The 26,353-nt window shown below is 49.4% G+C and overlaps 1 protein-coding gene across 6 annotated transcripts in view; it reads left to right on the plus strand.

Moving 5' to 3' along the window:
• SSBP3 (single stranded DNA binding protein 3) overlaps window positions 1–26,353 on the plus strand; it is a 179,508-nt gene that overhangs the window by 5,749 nt on the left and 147,406 nt on the right. The gene's annotated exons all lie outside the window — the stretch shown is intronic.

Here is a 26,353-nt window from a genome sequence, read left to right on the forward strand (position 1 = left end):
TCTTGGGGAGATGGAAGAGGATGTGTCTGAAGGTCTTCCATAGCCTCTGTTCAGTTCTTCTTGCTAGCCCTGTAGACAGTTAAGCATGTCCATATAGCAGGTGATCTAATGATCTTGCTCTTCTGTGTGCAGTGGGTAGGAATGGTCCTGGGAAACCATGGGTCCTTGGGAGTTGGTTTCTTGAACGTCATTGGGTCCCACCTGCTTGGCCCAGCCATCTGAGTTCCCTGCATGTGGAGGTGGAAATTGGCTAGGAGACCAGACCCATCTGGTTATTTCACAAGTGGTCAAATCCCATGATCACCAATGTCTTCATGGTGAAAATTTCTCCTGTAATGTGAGGAGTTAGAGACTCAGGTGGTGGCCTACTGGTTTTGAGAATATTCAATGTGATGCAGTTTTGTTGTGAATGAAAAGTTAATGCTCTTGGAATGTAACGCTGAGGAAATTGAGCAGTTCTTGTGCCCTCTTCAGGGCTGAAAAAGAGAAGCTGATGAATGGTACTTCTGGTCTGGTAAACTTACATGGTAGTGAAAGGGAGAGGTCACCGGTTCACTTATGATGTGGTTCTTCTGGGAAAATCCCATGGTGATGATAAGGTTTCCTGACCTGGATGTTCAGGGAGGCTAAGAGGTACACAGCCATTTAAAAATAGTTGATGAATTTGACCTTTCTACCTAGTAAAAATCTTGCATGGTTTTTTTCCTAAACCTGTGAACAGGCAACACTGTTGCTAGTTTTTGACTGCTATGTAAATAGTTTCATTTTAGAATCTGGGGATGGGTGGGTGGGTCTTTCACTCTCTTGATGTAGCATATCTATGCTATTTTTTGCCTGTACCTTTCAGAGAAGTTAATGATTTTAACCAAGTTCGGTGCTCAACAAATTTGAGAGTCTTTGGCAACTTGTGGTGTCGTCTTCCATCCTGAAACAATATGGCGGCCGTGAAAGTTTGCACATGGGTTTGCTTTCAGTAATTTGCTGAGGAATGGCAGTAGAAATGTATAGAGATCACTGAGGTTGGCGTTGACATTTAGAAGATGCTACTAAGAGATGAGGTCACCCTCATTGAGGCCTACACTTCATATGTGTGGGGTGTAAAAACCTTTTTTTCTGAATTGGACTCCACCTGGTATCATGTGGCCTGAGAGTCAGAGCCTGTGGGAGGAGGGATGGAGTGATGAATGGGGATTATGAAGGAGTTAAGGGGTAGCATTGAGTTGGAGGGGTGACAGCAGAGAAGCAAGTGGAAAACTAAGAAGAACTTGAGAAAATTAGGAAAAGGAACCCACTTTTCTTTTTGTCTTTCTCCAGTCTTCATCTAGTCTCTCCCTTCTTGTGGCTACAGTCTAGTTAACCTTCATTCCTTCTTGCTAGAATGATTGCAGTAGCTTCTTGCTGACTCCTTCCTGTTGCCTGGAATGCATTCCTCTCTTACCCATTCAAATCCTATTCATCTTTTAAGACCTCCTTCTTGGAGGACTTATGAGATAGTTTTCTGCATTCTGTGATCACGCCTTCATCTCCATATCTATAAAAACCACCTATACAAAGCCTCTGTTGGCAGCTTTCCCTGTGCCAGGCCACTCTGCTAACTGCTGTAGGTTCAGTCCCTCATATCCTGCCAGAGACCCGATGAGAGAAGGCTTGTTGTTCGCTCCATTTTGCAGATGAAGCAGCTGAGGCACACAGCGGTTAATTCCCAGCTGGGAAGTGGTAGTTAGAATGCACACACATGGAGTCATGACTGACTCTGGAATGGGTGTTTCTAACACCACCTGGCTTGGCCCTGCAGGCCCATGGCAAGTACCATTTGTTGGCACTATTCCACCTAACTTCTCACTTAGGGTTGTCTTTCGGGCGACAGCCTATTAATTTTTTCCATGGTCGAGACCGTGAACTATTCATCTCTGTAGCTCCCACAGTACCTTCCATGTAGCAGGCACACGTGCTGATTGTATGAAGGAGTTGGGTAAGAATGAGTAAGTCACTTGGGGGTGAGTGAGCCTTGAATGGTGTTCTTTTAGAGACATAATTGTTGCGGGTGCTCTCGAACAAGGTGATTTTGAAATCAATTAACTAGTTGCCTTAACTACTTTTTAGAAAATCAAGTAGAGTGTAAATAAGTGTCTGTTGACTGACCTTCTGTTTTCTATCAAGGAGACCCAAAGATTCTCAGGGTGTGGGGAGTTTGTGCAGCCTGGATACCAGACCCATCTTCGGTGGGTAGGAAGTGCTTACAGGGGCAACGGGAGCATTGGGGGAACTCACATCTGGAGTGGACTTTTCTGATAAATTGGTTTGCATTAAATCAGAAGAGGTCCCCCGGGTCATGGGAGGAGGGTCACGGTCCCATTGTAATTTCCTTGCTGTTACCCTCAGGCCAGAGCTGTGCATCTCAGAGTGTTGCCAAAAGCCCATGGGATCCCATTGGGGCATCTCTTTGGGTTCTCTTAGACACTGTTGTCTGGGTCCTGACCTTTTGTAGAGTGGACACTTTCAGCTGCATGAGTGTCTCTAACTGTGTGCCCAGTGGTGTCCTGGCCACCTTCTCCGCTTTGACTTTCTCCAGGGTGGACCTGTAGGGAAGTGTCTTTGGTGCCTTCTCAAACAACAAGCAATCCTTTTTCTCCATGTGGTAGCTAATTTTGTGTTTTCCTTTTGATGTCAAGAAATGAGTGGAATTTGGAAGGCCAAGAAATGAGTGGCCTTTGAGCCAAAGAGACTAGAGAATAGCGATGGATTCTTACACTACACATACCTGCTGTACTTTTTTATAACATGTTTTCATGGGTGTGATTGTGGCTGGGCTTTGCAGCTGCCTCGTCGGTTGGGTTTTGTTACAAAATCTCACTCCCATTTTACAGATGAGGAAACTGAACCCTAGAGTTTAGGTGGCTTGTCCAAGGGCAGGCAGCCAGGTGTTGGCAGAGCTGAGACTAGAAATCCTCTATCTTTCTAGTTCTGCCTCTCAGCTTTTATTGACACTTACTTGATAGAGAATCCCTGCAAAACAGAGGGGAGGTATTTGCAGTTGACCTGAAGCATACCTGGCACCGGGTATGCTGGTTGGTGCCCCCCGACATGTTCACTGAAGAAATGAACTTAACAGAATTGAACGGAAGCCCCCGCAAGGTGAATTGTGGAGTCACTGGCAGAGGCGAGACCTGAACTCTGGGAAGGGGGTTTGTTGTGGTGCAACGGCTCTTAACTTTTGGCAGGGAAAATGTGATAAAAGCTATGGACAGTATTTCCAGAAAGCCCTCATAAAGGGGACTTTGTGCATGGTTTCAGGAGGCTCATGGACAGCTGCTCCAACCCCAGGCCTCTCTGATTCCCAGTGAAGAACTTTGGGAGTGAAATGGACATGGAGTTCCATGACCTTGATGAATTTTCCTTGCTTGCCTCAGTTTCCTTCCTCTGAAGACCTGAGTTCCCTTTCATCTTGGCTGTTGTGTGCTCCACCTCAGTGAGGCTGGCTCCCTGGCCCTGTCCTCCCACTCCAGCAAGACTCTGCTCTCCCACCCCAGCAAGACTGCTGACTCCTCCCTCAGCAGAGGGGAGACTTTGCCTTGAGGAGGATTGGTTAAAGTAGGAAAGTGCCCCAGAGTCATGGGCGTGGGCAGGCACTGAGGTATTTGTGGCTGTGTGGCAGGGGTCCAGCGTCCTTGGTGGGTTTGAAATAGCAAAGTGATATTTGAGAGGGCTCTCCTTGGATGTGCTGAGCTGAGGTTCCTGCCAGGCAGGGAGTGTCCATGCCTGCCAGAACCCTTTCGGGGGAGGGGGACAAGAGGGTGGCAGTGCAGGCTGGAATAGGTGGAGAAGGCCTGCAGCTGGGCTGCAAAGAGCTGGAGGAGTGTGCTGCCCTGTGATAAGCCAGGCTAGCTATCTGCCCAGAGGTCCTGGCAAGTTCACGGCGTTGCCTTTGGCTCTGACCCTTGGCACCCTTGTGTGGCAGATTAAAAACACAAAACATACACACTTTTTTTCCCCCTCTCCCCCATTCCCCTTGGAGCATAGGCTTTGGGTTGCAGCCCCTCTTTAAGCTCCCGCCCTGTTTTCTGCAATTCCTCTTAACCCCAGAGGCTGCCAGACTCCTCCATCGGTAGCTAATTAAACATTAAATGAGAAACTGGAGTTGCATTTTGCCAGAACCCGAGCAGTGCAGCCACCTTAATGGGTTTCAAGTGGCAGCAAGACCCCAAATTGCAAATCCTTGCCCTTTATTTCAAGGCGGGAGGTGGGGCGGGGGGAGTGGTGGGGACCCAAACAAAATTTTTGGCAGTGGTCACTTCATTTGAACTCCCAGACCAGCAGTGTGCACCAGTCTTTCGCATAATGCCATCTTTGTTAGCTAAGCATTTGCAAACTTGGACCAAGAGTTAGCTCTGTGCCAGCCAGCACTCAGAGGGAGCTGGGAGACACCCAGCTCTCCCCACAGTTCCTTAGGTCGTCTCTATTTTGTGAGGGAGGCAGGGTCTCAAGTGGGGAACCCTAGTCAAGGGTGCCTGGCCCCCTTCCCATGACTTCCCTGCCTCTGTATGTGAGTGTGTGTGTGTTTAAGCCTTAACAGGGAGAAGTGGCAGGGAGGTGTGTGTACTTGGGGGTCTGTCAGCCAAGATAACAGAAATGTGGCACTAGCTGTAGCCTTTATAATAGTGTCTGAGGGTTTAGAGTATTTAGAAAAATTAATCTTTTTTAGCTTGGTAATAATTCTGACCACGGCACAAGTGCATTAGACGATTCACATAAACTTCTTTAATACATGTTGCTGGGAGCTCTTAGAGCAAATAGACAATCATGACTGTTTGTTTTTGATTCGCTGGGGTAATGGGGTTGTTTTTTTTTTTTTTTTTTTCTGAGATCCATCTCAGAGTGACATCTCACTCTGTCACCCAGGCTGGAGTGCAATGGCGCGATCTCGGCTCACTGCAACCTCCGCCTCCCGGGTTCAAGTGATTCTCCTGCCTCAGCCTCCTGAGTAGCTGGGATTACAGGCGCGTGCCACCACACCCAGCTAATTTTTTGTATTTTTAGTAGAGACAGGGTTTCGCCATCTTGGCCAGGCTGGTTTCGAACTCCTGACGTTGTGATCTGACTGCCTCAGCCTCCCAAAGTGCTGGGATTGCAGGCGTGAGCCACCGCGCCTGGCCGGTAACGGGGTTTTTTGTAGCCTTGGCAAGGTGAGTTTTAGCAATGTTTGTGTCTGTGTTGTGTATTTCTTTCCCTGGGTTTTGAATCCTCTGGATTTTAAAGGATTTGGGTTGTGACTGGTGGCTTGGACTCCCATGTGAATTCTAGTCTCCACTTTGTCATTTCTTGTCTGGAAATCGTCAGGGATCCTCATTTCCTGGCGGGGAGCCTCAGTTTTCCCATCTGTAGAATGGGGGAATGCTGATTCCTTTGCATAGTGGTTGTGAGGGTTAAGTAATATAGTACAGTCATCCGTCAGTATCCAGGGAGGATTGATTCTAAACCCCCCCACCGCCCGTCCCTGCTGTCATGTCTCACACCTGCACCCCCTCAAGGGGCAGAGCTGGCAGTCCTGTCACAGACTGGTACTGATAAATGGCGTCTCTGAGATGTCTGTGCACCTTATCTGTATTGGGCAGAATGGTCCTGTCCCACTCCTGCGTATGGCCACTGCATGGCTAAATGGTAAGGCCCAGAGGGCATGCAGCTTGGCATCAGTAGGAATCTAGATTTGCATTTCAGCTTCATGTCCTTGTTAGCTGTGGGGGGCCTTCGTTTCTCAAGGTCCATCTCTTTACTGTAAAATAGGCTCAAGGGTTGTCCTGGCACAGCCCACCATGGGGACGGCCTTGAGAGAGGCATGGAAAGCTGTCCAGGGAAAGTTGGTTGTGCTGTGAAATCCTGTGTCATTGTTAACAGGGATGAAATGAGGAGTCTTGCACTGTTCTCTTTGGTATGTATCCTGCCCTGGCAGGTGCTCAGACTGTGCCTGATTTTTTTTTATTGTATAAGGGAATCCCCTTTTATTGTATGTGGAAATCCCACAAAGGCGATTCCCACATACAATAAAAAAAAAAAGAGTCTTAGCCGGGCGCGGTAGCTCACGCCTGTAATCCCAGCACTTTGGGAGGCCGAGGCTGGCGGATCACGAGTTCAGGAGATCGAGACCATCCTGGCTAACATGGTGAAACCCCATCTCTATTAAAAATACAAAAAAAATTAGCTGGGCATAGTGGCGGGCACCTGTAGTCCCAGCTACTTGGGAGGCTGAGGCAGGAGAATGGTGTGAACCCAGGAGGCGGAGGTTGCAGTGAGCCGAGATGGCGCCACTGCACTCCAGCATGGGGGACAGAGCCAGACTCCGTCTCAAAAAAAAAAAAAAAAAAAAAAAAGGAGTCTTAAGGAGACAGTGAGCTTGAGAAGGGAAGTGTCAGCCATGGCAGGTCCATGGGAAGCTGGTTCTGGCCACATTGGCTTCTTTTTCTTTTGACTTCCTGGGGTGACCCTGAGGCCTTGATCAGTCGGCCCCCAGACCAGGAGAATAAGACACTACCGTATTTTGAGGTTACCAAGCTCCTACTATGCTTACTGTCTAGTTGAAGAGACAGATGCAGTCCAGGATGAGATGTGGGCTTAAAAAGAATTGTGTGGAATGATCTTGTTTTTCTAAGAGACCAAGATACAGTCAGTATGGAGTTGGGGGGGCGGTGGGGGGAGGTAAACAGTCCCACCCCTGTGTTGTAACGAAATATATATTTATCATAGATATAAATAGCAGGATTGCAGGTGATGGAACTGGAGGTCACCTAGTGTTCTTTCAAGTAGCTAAAGAAACATGCTCAGAGGGAAAGGTGCCCTGCGTGAAGTTTCCAGTAGAACTCAAACCTGCCTGCAAGCCTAATCAGTAGTCCAGGATGCTTTCTCTCCTTTGCCTTGTTGCAGTTACGAGCTGTGCAAACATGGACACCTTAAGTAACCTCTGAGCCTCAACTTCCTCGGGTGGAAAATGGGGTTAATAAAGTATACCAGGCCGGGCGCAGTGGCTAACTCCTGTAATCCCAACACTTTGGGAGGCCGAGGCAGGCGAATCACTTGAGGTCAGGAATTAGAAACCAGCCTGGCCAACATGATGAAACTCTGTCTTTACTAAGAATAGAAAAATTAGCCAGACGTGGTGGTGGGCGCCTGTAGTCCCAGCTACTCTGGAGGCTGAGGCAGGAGAATAGTTTGAACCCGGGAGGTGGAGGTTGCAGTGAGCCAAGGTTGCATCACTGCACTCCAGCCTAGGCGATAGAGCGAGACTCAGTCTCAAAAAAATAAAAAAATAAAGTATGCCTTTATAAGGTCATAAAGATTAAGTTTACACACATACACACAATATATAATAGTGCCTAGCACAGTGCAAGTTCTGCATAAATGTGTGCTGTCATTTTTCTTTTTTAAATTTATTTTTAATGTTTTGTAGAGACGTGGTCTTGCTTTGTTGCCTAGGCTGGTCTTGAATTTCTGGCTTCAAAGGATCCTACTGTCAGGGCCTCTCAAAGTGCTGGGATTATAGGTGTGAGCCACTACACCCGGCCTGTGCTGTCATTTTTCTTACCTCACCTCCGGCCTGGTCTGAGTTCTGGCTTCCTGATGGGCAGTGTTCTCAGTGATTGATAACAAGGGGCCAGCAGAATGACGTTGGGGTGAGAGGTGTGTGCCTGTGAAGCGTGAACCATCATGGGCTGGCTTCCCTGTTGATCAGCTCTCTGGATCCCTGGGTTTCAGGTACCCCTGGGGGATTGTGGGGGCAAGTCACATTATGTTCTCCCTGCCCCAGTGATTGGAGGAGCAAGTCACATATGCAGCTTCCAAACCAGCCCTGGTGCTTGTGAGGATGAGAAAAGAGTGGACGCACACATGCTCCTGGCCTGTGCCTGGCCTGAAGTTGCCCCATCACTGTCCATTTTCTTCTCTCCTAGTGACTTCTCATTTTCTAGGAATCTGGAACAGGCGCTTTCCCCAGCCACTTTGGCCTCTTCACCATGATTCCCGCTTGGTACCATACCACCTGAGAAGGTTTTTTCCTCCCCTGCCAACTATTCTTCTGTAGAGCCAATGCTAGCCTGGAATGTGGCTGCCTCCACCAGGCCTGCCAGGACGACTCCTATGGGAAGACGTCCCTCTTCTGTTTTTTCCCCAGGAACTAACTCTGTAACTCTCTTAGTCGTTTGTTACCAGCTGCCTGGAAGGAGAGTTATTTCAGTTAAGGTTGTGTCTCTTCCTTCCCCTTTCTGGAATGAAAGCTCCTTGAGGGGAGGAACTTTACTTGCCCTTTCTGCCACCCCATTCCTGGGGCCTATTGCAGGTCTTGAATGCATTCTGGGGTCTGTGAGCAAGGCTCTGAGCCTTGAGAAGTGAGAAGGATTTGATTCCTGCCCAGGCATCAAGTGTGTTAAGTACTCGTTTTAATGAAGATGGACAAGGGGCACGTGGTGAAGCACTGTTTGTAAACTGTGAGCTGTGACCCATTAATACATCATGAAACCAACTTAGTGGGTCATGACTGGTAATTACCAAAAAAGAAACAACCGTATTACACAGAGTAAACACAAATATTGTTTCCGGAAATGTCTGTTTTCAGTGATTTATGTGTGCATATAAAAGTATGTGTGCCCTGGGTTTGTGTTGTAGTATTTGCCTTTTTTTGGGGCTCAACGCAAAGTCAGAAGGCCACTAGCCCAGAGACAGCTGAGACTGAATCTTAGTTCCTACAAGTTAAGTGACTTGGGTCAAGAGACAAGCAATTGCTGAGCCTCAGTTTCCAGATCTGTACTAGAAGGAAATGATCCATACCTTAAGAGAGTTCTCGGGGAATTGTTTCCCCACCACATCTTGTGCTTTCAGAGTGGTGCCTGGCGGGCACTTGGTACCTTTGTCTCTGTGGTTTGCTGCCATAGTCTTAGTGCATTGAACACACAGAAAATCCCAACAGATGCTTGTTGAAGGCAGAGTAAGTAACAGCTCCCATTGGAGGGGGTGGGACTGTGGCCTGGACCACTCTGGAGTGGGCGCGGGAGAAGAGGGCCTGAGAGCGCAGGGACACTCTTCTTAATAGCGGAGTCCATGTGGCTCTCTAGGCAAAGCTGGAGGAGTTTGCAGCCTGTCCCTGCTGGCTGGCTGTGGGGCAGCTCCTTCTGCCTGTCTGTGATTGAGGTGGGTGGGTGGAGGGGGTTCCTTGCCCCCCGTGGAGCTTGTGTCTGAACAGGGCTTAGGCAGTGGCAGTAGTGAGAATAGGTCGTAAGGCATCCTGTCTGACCGAGGTTGACCCAGCCTCCCAAATTCCCTGTCCCCTCCTGGTGACAGCTGTTTGCACAGCTTCCAGGGCAGGTTTTGTGTCCCCTGCTCTTTGTGTGTTTGGGTGAAGCGCCTGACATTTCACTTCTGTTTCACAGTCCTCTGACCTTAAGAAGCACAACTGCTCCCTGGGGCCGCTGCCTGAGGTTTTCCTCTGATCCTTCTTTCCCAGTCACAAAAGGCTGTTTGAGAGAGGAGGCAGTGGAGGGGGGGGAGCAGGCCTCTCCCACATTCCGGGATACTGCTGCAGCGCTTTGAGCTCTGAGAGGGGCAGAGCGTAGCTTTATAGACCGGATGGAAATGGCAGATGGTTGGTGGGCAGTTATTGCCCTCTGCCTGCCGGGCTTTGCCATTAGATGCAGTGTTGTGGGCTGTACATGGGATTTGGACTTGGATGACCAAGGTACAAGATCTGATTCTTTCAGATGGCCTTGGGTAAGTTGTCTGATGTCTGCAAAATGATAGGAAACAGTGGCCGGCTTTTTTCTGCCCCTCCAGCTTTTTGGAAGTTGGGTGAGAGCACGTGAAAATGCTTTGTGAGTTGTGGTCCCCTTTGAGAAGGCTGTTTCAGATGTGCAAGAAGAAGGAGACACTCAGTTTCCAGATGGGGACACTGAGGCTGGTGACACAGCAAGCCTGGGGCCACCACTGACTTGAGAAACCTCCACCTAAGAGGCTGGCGCCCGTGTCTGTGTCTGTGCCATCCTTTAGGAATTTTGCAGCTTTCTTTGGGAGAGGCTGAGAGCTTCCTGTGGCTTTGGCCATCCAGCCGGTGCTGAGGGGGCAGATGGCCCAGTGGGCAGGCCTGGTGCCGGGCGTGTGCGCACTGCCGGTCTCTGCTCGCCGGCTTTTAGAAGGCTTCCAGTAGAAAATGTTCTCCTCTCTCTGGAGGCTCTTCCTCTTGGCAGCGCCGCCCGCCTGCCGGCCAGATCCCACTCGGAGCCCGCTTGTGTTACGGGCGGCGGCCCTGGCCCGCAGCTCCGGGCAGGGCTCTCCACGATCTCCGCGCTGGTGAGCCGCTTCAAAAGGGGATTTTACAGCATGACAGGGAATTTCAGCCACCACGTTATCTCCGAATTGGCCAATTGATGGTTTCAGCAGAGCATTTCAGCATCGGGGAAGCCAATACAATTTGAGTTAGTTGTGATGGCTGCCACTTTAAATACCGCAGTGAATTTCTGTCAGCGAGCTAATGCGTGGAATAGGGAATTGCAGAAAACTTGATCATCAGAGTGCTTCAGTCGATTCTGACCCCAAGCTACAGAAAATGAACTTAAATCTAGTTGACTGTCGCCACATACTTTCTTTGGTGTTATTTTGCTGGCAGCGTCTTCTTCAGAGAGAGCTGGAAGAGAAGAGACTAGGAGGAAATCAGGATGTTTGCCTCGGGTCCCTGGGATTTTAGAGAGCGACAGTCTTCATGGGAGGTTGACCATTGGGAGTTGGGGTGGTGAGTTCTTGGTGAGGGATAAATTTCTAAATGACAGCATTATGGCTTAGTAATAATGAGTTTTCTATTTAACAAAGCAAACCAGTGCTTATTGAGCACTTACTATGTGTTCAGACCCTTAAAAGGCATTCTTAGTTATCTCCCTGTTGGACAATGTAGGGGACAGGCATTCCTCCCATTTCATGACGGAAGAACTGATAACAATAGCAAACAATTATTGAGTGCTAACCGTATGCCAGGCACTGTTGTAAGTGCTTTAGGTTTTGTCTATTGTCATACTCAAAACAGCCCTGTGGGTTAAGTTCTGTTATTCCTATTTTGTAGAGAAGGAAATGAGGCACTTAGAGGGATTCAGTCATGGGCAAGGTAGACTTAATAGGTTTGTCTTCTTAATTAAAAAAAAAAAAATTTTTTTTTTTTGAGACAGGGTCTTGCTGTGGTGCCCAGGCTGGAGTGCAGTAGCATGATCTCGGCTCACTGCAGCCTCAGCTTCCCCAGGCTCAGGTGATTCTCCCGGCTCAGCCTTCCCAAGTAACTGGGACTACAGGCATGTGCCACCATGCCCAGCTAACTTTTCTGTTTTTTTATTTTTTATTTTTTTTGGTAGAGACAGGGTTTGCCATGTTGCCCAGGCTGGTCTCAAACTCCTGGCCTCAAGCAGTCTCCTGCCTCAGCCTCCCAAAGTGCTGGGATTACAGGTGTAAGCCACTGTGCCTGGCCCAGATTTGGCATCTTTTCTGTCTCATTAATTGATGACCCCCTGCCCAGCCTGGAGTGGTTTGATGCTGAGGCTGGCAGGACCAGGTGGGTCCTGACGGAGATGAGCCAGCTGAAGCCTGGCCTGGGCTCATAGGGTTCCTGACTGCTGCGGTGCTTCTCTGTGGGTAGAGGGATTGGGCTGGTTTTTAATGACCTCGTCCAGGAAGAAAACATCTTGGCTTTGGGACCTATGTGACTTAAAGAAAAGGTTTGCTATCTCTTCACTTAAAAGGCTCCCTTTTATTAAATCTCCTACCACCCCCTGTGGACTCCAGGCTTGAAAATATTTTATTTACAAAGAGATTGCATGCATTGAGTCACCATTAATTTTAATGAAGAAATGTGGAAAATGAGAACTATATAGCTGCTGATGAGACTTTCTCATCAGCTCAGGGGAACCAACGTGAGCACACCAGGTTGGTAGAACAGAATTCTAGTCAACAGAAAAACATTGGAAATTTCAGTTCCATTTCAATTGAGGCAGACCCGATTCTTCTAGAACTTAAACAATATTAGCAATGCCTCAAGAGCCCCCAGTGAAGTTTTCCAGAAACCTGGTTAGAATCCTTAGGCAGGACCCACCTAGCAGTGGTGCCTTCTCACTTTGTCCTGGCATGGCCAGGGTTGACCTCTGTAGAGGGACATCCCTCATGTTTCCCCCAGGACTGAGGAAGGTTAGAGTGCAGAGTTCTCTCCGGAGATGGCTGAGCTCTCTTTAGGCCCATCCACCCCTGCTCTCCTGGCTGTGCATGCAAGGCTTCTCTGTTAGGGCAGTGCAGCTTGGAGGGTAGACACACTGAGGGGGTAAGAGCCTGTGTGAACAGCTCCCATCTGCAGAGCCTCCTCTCCCTACAGATATATCCCAAGGCAGGGGTCCCATATTCCCTGCGGTTCTGAGCTGGCATTACCTGCAGCAGATGGATCACTGGACAGCGAGTCCGGAAATCATCCTTCTCCACCAAGCTTTCCCACTTAATAGCTTGGTAGCCTTTGACAGATGATTGTCTTCTTTCTTTCCTAATTTGTAGCATGGGGACAGTGAGGGATACAACAGCAGTTTCTGAAACAGCAGTGACCACCATTTACTGCATTTACCCCAGGCCAGGCACTGTGTGTGGGCATGGCATTTAATCCCTGTAACACTCTATAAGATAGGGGCTGTTATGACCCCATTTCTTGGATGGGGAAGCCAGGGCTCAGAGAAGTGAAGGCATGAGCCCGTTGTTATGAAGTCATTAGATAGTAGAGCTGGGATTTGAACCCAGAGCCCCACTCTACCTTTGAGCCATGCTGCTACTTTGACAAACTTTCGGATGACTTTGGGAGATGGGGACCTTGGGGAAAAATGCACTTTGAAAGAATTGGATCATTTCAGTAGAAACCTGTAAACGTGTGTCTTAAAAAAAAATGTCAGTGACAGTTTGCTTCTCGGTGAGATGAATGCAGATAAACCTATTTTGACTGTTAACTTATTTTGTTGCTTAAAAGCCAGTGACATGTAGCGTTGAATTTATTTTTCTTCACAACATTTAAGTGTTTGCCACTTCTTGAGTGACGTGTGTGAATTTGGGAATTGCCTGTACTTTGGGAATGGAGGCCGTTGCTTGTATGTAAGGCTTTTGCCTTAAGAGGGACTTTTGGGAAGGCTTGTTCTGGCTCGGGGCCTTGCTGAGAAGCGACTCGAGTGCAGCAAGGGTACCTGTGTCTGAGGATATTGATAGAGCTGAAGCTCGCTCTGAAGTTGGGGTCATGGTGGAGAGCCGATCGCAGGAGTCTTTGTGACTGGAAGCCTAAATATTTATTCTGTTCTGTCCCTAATGAAAACAAATTGTCAACAGTTGTTCGGTAACTGACTAAATTAAAATCTGTAATTAGTCAATTAGATTAAAGAGTTGGCACAACCTGATTGTATCATGCTGGTTAGGTTATTAAGAGAAAGGGTGTGATTTTTAATTACTGAATGCTAATTTTGACAGTTTCAAATAGAAACAGACGTGTTTTTCCCCTCTTTCCCTAATTCTGAATGGTTTGGAAAGTAAAGACACTCAATGTGTAAATGATGTTTTTTTGAAGAAAAATAATCTGAGAAGGCCCTTCTGTAGAGTAGGAGGGATTTCAGCAAAGAGCCCACGTTGGATTTAGTTGAAAGGGTTAGTTGGAAATCCTTCCTTTCTTGAAGAGGCATGGCTTGGTTTTTGGCAGCTTCGTTTTTGCTGTCAATGAGAGGTTGGATTTCAGCTTTAAGCAGTCGAATCATTGAGTTCTTTTTAAGGGTCTCCCCGATTCTCTCAACTTCAGGCTTTTTTCTGGCCAGTGCCCTGGAAACTATAAGCAATAGTAAACGATCCAGGGAGGAATCCCCTGTGAAGGAAGCCCAGTGGGCGCTTTGGGACACTAGCACGTGTGAGTAATCATACCCAGTGTTGTATGAAGTGTCTTCTCATACGCTGGCATCCCAGGAAGACAGACGGATGGAACGGATGTTCTTACTTCATGGAATAAAAGTTTTGCTGACTGCCTGAGGAAAGCTGAGAGCAGGGAATGAGGTGCCCCGGTGTGCAGGGTCAGGGGGAGAATGTACTCGGGGTGGGTGCTGACAGGCAAGAAGGAGGGGACTCCTGTTGAGTAGTAAGTAGCTGGGGATGACAGGAGAGAGGCCTCTTGCTTGGAAGGAAGATGGGATCGGAAAGTAGGGCCAGTTCAACTGGGTGAGGTGGTGTGCGCCTATAGTCCAGCTACTCAGGAGGTAAAGGCAGGAGGATTGCTTGAGCCCAGGAGTTGGAGGCTGCAGTGAGCTAGGATCATGCCTGTGACAACATAGTGAAACTCCATCTCTTAAAAAAAAAAAAAAAAGTAGGATCAGTTTATACATTGTGGATTGAAGCCAGCCAGAGAATTTAGCACAATTAGGGTAGATGGGTTTGAAGATGGGGCAAATCCTTCTTCCCACTTTGTTTTTCTGGTGGATGCTGTGTCGTTGCTTCCCCTGCTGACACTGGAATACGGGATATGAGCAACCTTGGAACTGGGGGTGAGAACACCTGAGCTGCTTCCAGCCAAGGGCCCCAGTACAGTGTGGATCCCCTCATTGGCCAGAGGGACCATCCCATCTCCCCATCCTCCCCAGCTCCTGGGAGTTGATGATGTGGACCGCTCCATAAGGTGCTGTGCCCGTGGGGCATTTTATCTGAAGGATAAAATGTATCTGAAGGATGTCAATCCTAAGAATAGGCTCATGGGCCACTGCAGGAAGGCCACCCAGCCCTTGCTTTTCCTTGCACAAAGGAAACCCCTCCTTCTGTGGGGAGCGAGGGGTTGAAGCTGTAACCCTAGGCCCCTGACTGCCCACTGGACAGCAGCATCCCTGTCTTGAGGGAGAGCCACCCTAAACATCTGTGCCTCTAGAACTGCACTGAACCCCACACCGCATGTTAACACAGTCTCTACTTTCTGGATGGTTTTCTTGTGGGCTGAGTCTTCCATGATACTTTTTGAAGCATCAGTTAAAATGGCCTTTAGCTTTCAACATGCAATATTTAAAGCTGTGGGTGATCCAGAATGGGTCATTTTTCTTTGAAAAAGGAAGCGACTTTACTTTTTGTGTCTGATGAATATGGGGTACTGGGGAACCAAGGTGCAGAGAACGAGAGCTTTTGAAGGTTAAGCAGCCTGGGTTCTAATCCCCACAAGAGCCCCCATCCACAGTGTAACCTGTGCCAGTTGATTAACCTCTGAGCCTCAGTGTCCTTATCTGTAAAATGGGGATTGTACTCAGCCTGCAGTACTGCTTTGAGATAATGAAGCAGAGCATGTTAGAAGATATTTCAGGAATGAAAGAATGAGAGGCTGAAAGGAAGGTATCTGTGCTTAGGGAGTGATTCTGGGGCGCGTTTAGAAGCACGAATAAGTAAGAGGAGTGGAATGAAAAGCGGGAAGTATTTATGAATGGTGGACTGGGGTATGTTCTGAATTTGGAATTCCTCCTTCAGACTCAGGATCCATAGCCAAGGTTAAAGAAACCCATAAGAGGTTGTGTGTGTGTGTGTTTGGGGTTGGGGGCAGCGGTAGATAGAAGGGAAGGGACAGTGCTAGGAGAGAGAACATTTTAAAAGCTTCCCCACTGATAGATTTGTAGCCCTGGGTAAATAGGGAAGCTTGTAAAACTTGATTCATTTTCTTCCTGAAGTCTGTTTTTGGTGGGGAGCAGGGGTGAGGACAAAGACAGCTAAGGGAGCCAAATGCTTTTAGGTTAGAAGTGTTTATATGTCCCCAGCACAAGCCATGTCCTTGAGAAGGGCCAGGGATGTGTTTCATCCTGCTCCCTGTCCCCAAACGATCTTTCTCTTCCTAAGCGCCAGCTTCCCTAGTCCATCTGGGGAGGGACTGCCCACTGCCTGCCATCAGAGGCTGTGCTCAGGCCTCATCTAGGGATCTGCGCTCAGGATGACTTCCTACTTCCTTCCTGGCCTGCGGTTTGCTCTTTTCTTTTGGTTAGGAAGTATGTCCTTCCCTGTCCCTGCCCAGGCCTACTCTGGAGATGTGGACAGGCAGCTGGGGCCACCATTAGCCAGAGAGGAGACAGGGTGTGTCCACAACTGGAGGCCCATGTGAGCTGTTCAGGAATTAGAAGCTACTGCTCTTGGAAAACTGCTGCAGAAATGGAAAGGTGGTCAACGGGGAGAGGTGAGAAGGTGATGGGCCTTGTATGTTGGAAAAAAAAAATTTAGAGGGACTTAACGGAATATTTCTGTGTTTTGAAATAAAAATTATTTGGGGACCTAACATTAAAAAGACATCTGTGTATTTTTCTGTTAGGGTGGAATGTGAAGCCTGAGATTCCTGGGCTGTAGTTAGGGAAGGGCCAGCTCTCTGCCTTGGGGCCTTTGCACAGGCTGTTCTCCCAGCTTGGAGCACTTGCTGCCATTCTTTCTCCTCTCAGGGAACCCTGTTTATTTTTCATGTCTCAGTTTAGACATCACATAATTCTAAGATGCTTCTAATAATCTTTGAGCCTCTGGGGGCAGAGCCCATGGTGGGTCTTGTAAACTGAGGCCCTGACACTTGGTGGATCCCCACTCAACATTTGTTGGCTGAAAGAGTGATCAGGGAGGATCAGGAGGCTGCCCACCTCCCAGGGCCCCTCTGTGCAGTCTGTGCATTTGAATGGTTCCCTGAAGTCTTAAAGCCCTTAGAACAAGTCCAAGTTTGTCTGCTCAGTTCGAGCCCTGGCCTTGGTGTTTGCCTTTCTTTTCTGAAGTAGGTCTTTGACACATCGATGGAGCTTCAGATGTGAAGTGTCCTCAGAGGTGTGTGGGAAAATGCTCTCTGTTCAGTTAACCCAGCCTTTTGACAACTTCTGAGGCCTCTCGGGCTAGAAGCCCCGTGACTGTTCTCCTGCCCAGTTCTTGCTTTTTTTTTTTTTTTTTTTTTTGAGATGGAGTCTTGCACTGTTGCCCAGGCTGGAGTGCAGTGGCACGATCTCTGCTCACTGCAAGCTCCGCCTCCTGGGTTCATGCCATTCTCCTGCCTCAGCCTCCCAAGTAGCTGGGACTACAGGCGCCTGCCACCATGCCCGGCTAATTTTTTGTACTTTTAGTAGAGATGGGGTTTTGCCGTGTTAGCTGGGATGGTCTCGATCTCCTGACCTCGTGATCTGCCCGCCTCGGCCTCCCAAAGTGCTGGGATTACAGGCGTGAGCCACCGTGCCCGGCCGGTTCTTGCTTTTTATAAAGGGGGCTGGGGAGTGGGTGGACAGGGATGTGATCCTGGAATCCAGAACTCCATCACTCAGCCTGTGTCTTAGTGTGGGGTGTTAACGGAGGATGATGGAAAATAGCCCGCTTCTGATTTCTCTCTCTCCCTCATAGCTCTGTAGAAATATTTTATTATTGAACACCCTGTAATTCAGGGTTGGTGGCGATTTTATCAGGCCATACAAGTCTACAGTTGACCTTTGCATTATCTAAGAAGACTTGTGTTTGCTTAGCCAAGGATAAACAAGATTCCAGTGTGGGTGGCTTAGGGCTTGGAGCTGTGGTCTCTGTGTGCAGGGTTGCTTCTAATTGTGAATGGCTCTTATCTGTTCTTCAGGGAGGGTCTAGCCACACTGTAGTACAGGGACTTCTTTATTTCTTTTTTCTTTCTTTTTTTTTTCCTTTTAGAGACGGAGTCTCGCTCTGTCGCCCAGGCTGGAGTGCAGTGGTGCGATCTTGGCTCACTACAACCTCCGCCTGCCGGGTTCAAGAAATTCTCCTGCCTCAGCCTCCCGAGTAGCTGGGACTACAGGCTCACGCCACCACGCCTGGCTAATTTTTTTTTTTGTATTCTAATAGAGATGGGGTTTTACTGTGTTGCCCAGGCCGGTCTCAAACTCCTGAGCTCAGACAATCCGCCCACCTCGGCCTCCCAAAGTGCTAGGATTACAGGCAGGAGCCACTGTGCCCAGCTGGGGCTTCTTTCTTTTCTTTCTTTTCTTTCTTTCCTTCCTTCCTTTTCTTTTCTTTTCTTTTCTTTTCTTTTCTTTTCTTTTCTTTTCTTTCTTTCTTTCTCTCTCTCTCTCTCTCTCTCTCTCTCTTCTTCTTCTTTTTTTTTTTTTGTCATGGAGTTTCGCTCTTGTTGCCCAGGCTGGAGTGCAATGGCACGATCTCGGCTCACCGCAGCCTCCGCCTCCTGGGTTCAAGTGATTCTCCTGCCTTAGCCTCCTGGGTAGCTGGGATTGCAGGCAGGCGCCACCATGCCCAGCTAATTTTGTATTTTTAGTAGATAAAGGGTTTCTCCAAGTTGGTCAGGCTGGTCTCGAACTCCCGACCTCAGGTGATCCACCTGCTTCAGTCTCCTAAAGTGCTGGGATTATAGGCATGAGCCACTGTGCCCGGCAGGGACTTCTTTATTTCTAAGCCTGCCATCCAGGCTTTTCCAAGGACCTGAAATGCTTACTGCCTTTAAACAACTACTTTCTGCTAAAATTGTCCTAATAGTATCAGTTTAGGAAGATATTTTATCCAAAAATCCACCCATAGGTCATCAAAGATATTTGTCTTTATCAGATATTCATCTAATCTGTCTAGTCTTCCATTCATCAAATGTTTGATGCCTCTGCCGTTTGGCTACGGAAGCAAAGACACCAGCAAATCTTTTGCCCTCACAGAGCTCATAGACTATTTTCCTCCCCTTTATCTGGGGTTATGTGTTTTCAAAATGCTAACTGGCTGGGTGCAGTGGGTAACATCTGTAATCCTAGCACTTTGGGAGGCCAAGGTGGGAGGATCGCTTGAGCCTAGGAGTTCAAGACCAGCCTGAACAACATAGTGAGACCCTGTCTGTAAAAAATAAGAAATAAAAATAAAATGCTTACTGCACATCTGTATTTTTTACTTATTTATTTTTTGAGACAGAGTCTCGCTCTATTGCCCAGGCTGGAGTGCAGTGGCACAGTCTCGGCTCACTGCAGCCTCTGCCTCCTGGGTTCAAGCAATTTTCCTTCCTAAGCCTCCAGAGAAGCTGGGATTACAGGTGCCTGCCACCATGCTCAGCTAATTTTTGTATTTTTAGTAGCGATGGGGTTTCACCATGTTGGCCAGGCTGATCTCGAACTCCTGACTTCAGATGATCCACCCACCTCGGCCTCCCAAAGTGCTTGGATTGCAGGCATGAGCCACCATGCCCAGCCTAACTGCACATCTTAAAATATAAGATATATCCTGTTGGTTCCAGCTGACTTGTCCCCTAGGAAGGCACAGGAATGCTTCCCAGCATCCCCTCATGAGATTGTGGGGTCACCTTTCCCTGGGCTTGCCCCAGCACCCTGTCTCACTGCGCTGGCCAGCTCTGTCATTTTTGGACTTGTTGCTTGGACTCACCTGAGTTTTGCTTCCTCCTCTGTAAAGTGGTGGTAAATGATACCTTTGTGGTCCCAGCGTGGGTAGGTGTGGACTTGGTTGAGCCAAGTCATTTGAGGGCCTCGGCAAGGTGCCCCACCGAGGTGGGGGTGAGAGTTTGGAGAAAGTGGTGATCATCTTGGTGAGAGCACAAACTGGAGATGTAGCTGAAACAAAAATGTCCTTATAAGGCTATTATTCTAGCAAAAATGTGTTAAAAATTGGTTATTGGAAACACAAATCTACAAGGACATAAACTGAAAGAATGAAGACTCTACTGACATTTTCTCTCTCTCTTTTTTTTTTTTTTTTTGAGATGGTGTATCACTCTGTCGCCCAGGCTGGAGTACAGTGTCGCGATATCAGCTCACTGCAACCTCTGCCTCCCGAGTTTAAGTGATTCTCTTGCCTCAGCCTCCCGAGTAGCTGGGACTGCAGGCGCACGCCACCACGCCCGGCTAATTTTTGTATTTTTAGTAGAGACGGAATTTCACCATGTTGGCCAGGATGGTCTTGCTCACCTGACCTCATGATCCACCAGCCTCGGCCTCCCAGAGTGCTGGGATTACAGGCGTGAGTCACCACTTCCAGCCTCTCTCTCTTTTTTAAAAGTATTGGAGTCTTACCTTGTCACCCAGGCTGGAGTGCAGCCTCAAACTCCTCCTGCTTCAGCCTCTGAGTAGCTGGAATTACAGGCTTGTACCACCATGCCCAGCTAATTGTCAGATTTTTTTTTTTTGTAGAGGGGGTCTTGCTGTGTTTTTCCCGGCTGGTCTCAAACTCCCGGCCTTAAGCAGTTGTCCCGCTTCAGCCTCCCAAAGTGCTAGGATTACAGGTGTGAGCCATCATGCCCTGCCTAATATACTGGCTTTAAGGAAGCTTTCAGGTGCCCACACTCTGTCAGACTTGACTTAATTTTTCTAGGCTTTACCAACACCCCCAACCCCATGGTTGGGGGTGGGGCATTACAACCAGGCTGTGGTCACCTTTGAGGCACAGGTGTCAGCCACAATGCCACCTTTTCCGGTGAGTCAGCGAGTTTGTCTGGAATACCCCTCCGTAGGTGAGAGCCGGGGTCCTGGGCTGGGACCACGATGGGCCGTAGCTTCTCAGGAAGCCGAAGCTGGCCCTGGCCAGAGCTGTCTTGCAGACTTGAGATACAGATGGCTTCTTTCCCCCTCCCGTTTTCTTTTTGAAAATGTTTTTAACTCGGAGCATGTGTCGGCACGGCGTTCTTTCCACGAGGACAGAAGCTGTCACTGCACGCAGCAGAGACACTGGTTCTGATCCAAAGCCGATTGTGGCCTGCTTCTGGGTCTAATTATTTGGCAGGTCAGGTGCTGGGGTACTGTCCAGGGTGTAATCAAGACTCAAGCATTTGGGCATGGGGGTGAGGAGGAACCACGGGGAGGGGAAGGAAAAAGGAAGGGGGTGTGTGACTTAGCCTGTCCAGACCACAGAGCGAGTCAGTCCCCCTGGAACAGTGGCGTCCGCTGCTCTGCGGGGAGGGTCTGCCCATGACCTGGTGTGGGAGCCGAGGCCGCCACCAACTTGGGCGCCCAGCCCAGACCCTAGGAGAGGGAGGAGCCTGGAGCAGCCTTTCCCTGGCGAGATTGGCCACATTCCATTTTCCTCTCTGACCAGAGAGCCCTCTCACCCCTGGGTGTACAGGCTCTTTCTGCTAACAGAGGCCCTCCTCCAGCCCCATTGTCCCCACTGTGAGACCAGGAGTGCCCCTTTCCCAGCCCCCCAAAATGAGTGCGCTCCCAGTGTGAGGCACAGAGTGAAAGCCTCGTGTTTTAGAACGGCGGGTGGGAAGGACTTGATGCGCCGTGTTCTTGCAGGAAGGGCAGGGACGATACCGCCTTGTGCTTTGCCTGGCACATGGTAGGGGCTTAGGTATTTGGGCGAATGGAGTGATGTCCAGAGAAAGCAGGACTTTGGCTCGGGCAAGGAGTGGGTGGCAGTAGGGAGGACTGTGGTCTGTGGAAGGGTCACTGTGGCTCTTGGCTTTCTCCTACTGTCCCTGCCGATGGTGACAGCGAGCCAGCCTCCTGGCCGCACCATTGTACCGCTTCTTTCTTGGCTTGGTCCTGGGCGTGGATGTCAGATTTGCTTTGTTCATGTAAAATGTGGTGGGATCATGTCTCCCTCAAATCAAATTCCAACCAAAATCAAAACAAAACAAAACAAGCGTCTCAGTGAAGACAGCCCTGAGGGTTCTGTTGTCTCAGCCTGGGAGCCTGGGAGCCTGGTCGACCTCACCTGCTTTTCAGATTTTGCCATGTTTATTGCAGACGTCCCCGTCCTGGTGCTGGACACTCACCTTCATTACAGGTTAATTCTCACAACCTCCAGGTGTGGTATGCAGTGGTTTTAAGGAAAGAGAAAACAGAAAAAGGCCACACAGGTAGGGCTTCACAGCATCTGAGGGCACCCAGGGTGGCCGAGGTGTGTTGCTGGCGAAGGCCCTCCTGCAGACTAGAAAACCCGCATGTCGCTCCTGCGTAGCAAGTGTCATGTCTGTTACTGGCTGACACTTTGAGGGTTTTTCTTTTCTCCAAATAAATAATTCTTTGTCTCTCTTCAGGGTGGCAGATCGGGGCTGGAGGGAGGCAGCCATCAAAAGCAGGCTGGCTGACTATGAACAAGTGGGTTGGGGCGGGGACCTGGCCAGGCGGCGGCGGGGCCAGGAGAGCCAGCGTCTTGTGTCTGGCCTGGGTGGGGAGGGTGTGGGAGACACCTGAAGCCACCTCGGAAAATGTTCAGTGGGGCATTTCTTGCCCAGAGATGTGTGAGTGAAATATTTGACTAAATGGGGAGTTCCTTCCTCGGAGGAGGATAAAGCGGGCTCTCTTTTCCTGTCCCTTTGTCTCTTGTCCCCTTTGTCCCAGCCCTCCAGCTCTGCGGCCTCCCCTCCCCCAGCGGTTCCTTCCTTTGTGCCCGCCGGCCACTCACCAGTGAAACTTAACTCAGCCCCGGGCCTCACTCCCCTCGAAACAACAGAAGGAGCTAGTAGGGGCAGGCCTGGCTGTCAGCGCCTTGGACTAAAAGGAACCAAACCGCCATCCCAGCCCCCAATGGTGGCAGTTAATTTTGAAGTTTGGCGTTGACTGTTGGCAGTCCCTTCCGAGGGAGCAGCTTTGGAGGGGGTGTTGCTGCCCCAGCCAGAGGGATTGGGGGCTGTAGCTGAGGCCAGGAGACCTGGCCTTACACCCCTTTCCCTGGTAAAGGGCCCTGGGTTCTCCACCACAGCCCCTCTTTGTCCTGCTCTGAGTGGTTTGGAGTTCTTCGTGCAGTGGCCCAGAAATATGGACGCACAAACTGTAACAGAGCCCCACCCACACCTCTGGGTAGCGAAGCACCCATATTTGTTACATGATTGTCTTAATCCTCTTTAAGCAAGGATTAGCGATAACTAGGGGGTTAAACAAAAATCAGAAGGAAAAACTGTAAGTTGGGGAAAATCTATCCATGAAAGAAAGTTGATGAGAATATGGGAAAGTTGGGCTGGATTCAGTTCATTTGTTATAAAAATGGGAACTCTGGCACCTTGTTTCTAAGCTGATGGCCAGAGGTCCGAGGGCATCTGCTTTTTGGGGTTGTGTGGCCTGCACGTCAGGAGAGTGCAGGGGACCGGGGCCTGTAGAGGTTCCGTAGACTTGGTGTGGATTTGTGCTGTGTTGAGGCCGAGCAGAATTGTGGTGAATCGGCGCGGCTTCATTATTGCTGGAAGTATTTTTCCTTACTTAAAATATCTAATTTATTTACCCATACATGTTTAAAATAATATAGCAGATAACATGTAAATTTAGAGTTACTATGTTCCACCCTAAATTTACATGATATATTTTATTCTAGGTCTTCATATGCGTTTTTGTTATCAGTGTCTTAAATGCTGTCATCAAAGCCAGTTTTTATCTTCTAACCCACCTTTCTAGGACGTATCACCAACACTCCAAGTTGTTTGACATATATTATTTTTCAGCTTTGTGTATGATGCTTCCTCTGGGAATTTTGTCCCAAGCCACAGGAATCCATTAGAACATTTAAACAGTGGCTTTGTAAAAATGTGTCTCATAGGTGTCTGTCGCTGGAAATGCTCCAGCAGATCTGAGATCCCTGCTGTGATGCTGGGGGGATGGGTAGGGAGGCACCACCCTTCCTGAGTGTTAAGAGCCTGGCTGCTGGCGTCCTACCTCAAGCCACCTGTGTGACCCTGCTCTTTTCTGCAACCTCAGTATCCTCATCTAGAAGAAGCAGACAACAGTGCCTAGAGCTCACTTCTCAGGATTCAGTGTGTGTGCCCAGTGGCCTGTATACAGTAAGCACTCAGCACACTGAGGTTGGGCTGTTGGAGCACTCCTGCCCTTCGGGTTTACAGAGTAACCTTGAGGGCTTATCAGGCAGGGCCTGGAGGCAGACCTTGTGGGGAAAGGGAGGAGCACCGTGGGTTTCAGTTTTGGGTTTTGGAGTGGGGAAACCATTCCAGGGGAAAGGGGGTGTGCTTTCAGTAATGGCGATGAGGCCTGTGGCACCCTCACCCCATTTATTGATTGCGTGCCTTTAACCGTAGTGTCTTTGCCAGCCCTCTGGCATTTCCGGAGTGGAATGTTTTAAATGCCCTTGACTGAGGACTGTGTGTCCTGGAGGTGAGAGAGGGCCTTACCTCTCTCTCATTCTGTAGAAAAGCTTTGTCATTTAATGCTTTTTAGTTCAAAGCTGGCAAAAACTTACCTGGACTTGTAACAGAGGGGCCAGGCTCTTTGTGTGTGAGTCATCATTGTCATGGTCATGACTTGGTCACAGGGTGACAGATGGTAGCCACACCCCTAGGCCTCAGTTGGGACAGAAACTCCTGGGATGGGCAGTGGCAGAAGTGTCTGTCAAGGGTGCCCAGGTTGTCGGGACAGATTTGCATCGCCGTTTGTAAATAAGTACTGCTTTGAATATCTACCTTTGATGCGCTGGTGGTGGAGGAGCTGGGATTCCCAATTTAGATGTTTGATGTAATTTGAAACTGAAACAATCAAAAGTCTATCTCATGAAGAAGAAAAGGAGGGTGAAAGCCCCCCTCCTAGAAGTTGTCACCTGGCTGAGATTTTAATCTGTGTGGTTTGAAGGAGTCCAGGCTGACCATATGTTGAAGGCCCTGCCCCAAAGACGAGTTTTTCCTTCACATTATTGCATTTCATTGAGAGAATTAGCAAAATGAAGTCAGAGCAGGCAGCGTGTCTTGTTACTTGGTGGAGCTGTAAGGGCTGCGTCTTCAGGTTGGGAGCACCATTCCTTGACTCACCATTGCTGGTGGCCAAAGCAAGAAATGGGTAGTGGGTTTAGAGGCTGGCAGTGTTGGCAGTGGTAACATGCCTAAAAGTGGAATTGTGTGGACTAAATAACTTGAGGAAAGGGGTAGGGTGGGGGCAGGTTTTTTCCTGAATGGGCAAGGCCTCAGGGCCACTATATCTCTTAGAGGTGTGTGAGACAAACACACACACACACCCACACATGCACGCACGCGAGTGAACGGGGTGGAGGGGAGACCAGAGACTAAGGGAGGAGGAGGGGGTCCAGGAGTGGATGGCTGGGCTTGGGGGAGGGGTCCCTGTTTGCATAACTGATCGTTGCTCCTGGGTACTGTGGAGCGGGGGAAGCCAGCACAAAGGCTCTTTCCTCCCCCTCCCTCCCTGCCCTGTATCCCTCTACCTCTCCTACTTATCCCTCTCCTTCCTCTTCGCTGCTCTCCTCCTTCCCCTCCCTTTTCTCCCAGAGCCTGGTCAGCACCACCTTGTGGCCCCCCTGGGCAGCGGATGGCGCTGGGCTGGCCTTGCCTTTGCTTCCCTGCAGGCAGGGTTTGCCACCGCCAGGGCCCTGTGGCAGGCAGGGCCACCGCAGCCGCCTGTAGCGTCAAGATAAAGTCCAGTGCAGAGGAAGGCTCTGGCTGTGGGTCACCCTTTAAAGGCTGTTACTTTACATTGATGGCTTCTATGTGAACTCTGAGGTGCTCGCCCCTCACCATCCTTTCCACCAGGCGACTGGAGGCTTCTGGAGGGGGACTGGCTGGGGGCGCCTCTCATGAATGGTTTTTCTGGATCCTGTCTCCTGGGCCCACAACTTGACACTCTTGAAGAAGCACTGGAGTCACAGTCAGCTGCTGGTGTGAAAGTGGCTGGCAGCAGGAGTATACTGTAGCAGCTTCAAGCAGGCCTCAGAATGTGGATGAGGTGGAGGTGCCTGTGGACTGGCCTGTGGGAAAGAGCTCAGAGCGGAGTCCCCTGGCAGACCCCAGTCTGGCTGGTCCACCACACATCTTTGCTAAATAAATAAATTGAATGCATGCATGCATGCAGTGTGACCCCCCTCCCCCAAGTAGGAATGAATAAATTCCCCTAGGTGGTTTGTCATCCACGTGTGGGCTTTTCTATCTGATCCTTAGTTTCCCTGTCAGTCCCATGGTGGTGACTTTTCAGCACTGTCAGGCTGTCTGATGATTGCTGTTGTGCTGCGGAGCCCTCCAGGCTCTGACCACGGGGTCCTGCCCAACACCTGGGGACACAGAGACAGAAGCAGGCCCTGTGGACAGCTAGTGGAGAAGATGGGTAGCATGTGCAGGGCCAGGGGCATATCCTAGCCCAGCCTCCTCTGCTGCCTTTTTTGGCTTGCCCCAGGATAAGGTTACAGATTGGGAGCCAAGACTCCCACAGTGATGGGGTGGGGTGTTGTGCATCTTCCCACGGGATGCTCTCGTCCCCTCCCCCTCTCTGGCCCCTGGCCTCCTACCCACCTGAGTGGTGCTTGTGCTTCGGCTGTATGACCTTTTCATGAAATGAAAACTAAAGAATGTTTTTAAGCAAGTTCATGCTCTGCAAGTCAGTTAGCTCACGTTGATAGCCCTGATATCTCACGTTGGATTAGGTGGGGTCTGCATTTTACACTCTGTCTGGGTTCTTAGGGT

This window comes from Pan paniscus, chromosome 1, assembly GCF_029289425.2.
Source record: "Pan paniscus chromosome 1, NHGRI_mPanPan1-v2.0_pri, whole genome shotgun sequence".
NCBI lineage: Eukaryota > Metazoa > Chordata > Mammalia > Primates > Hominidae > Pan > Pan paniscus.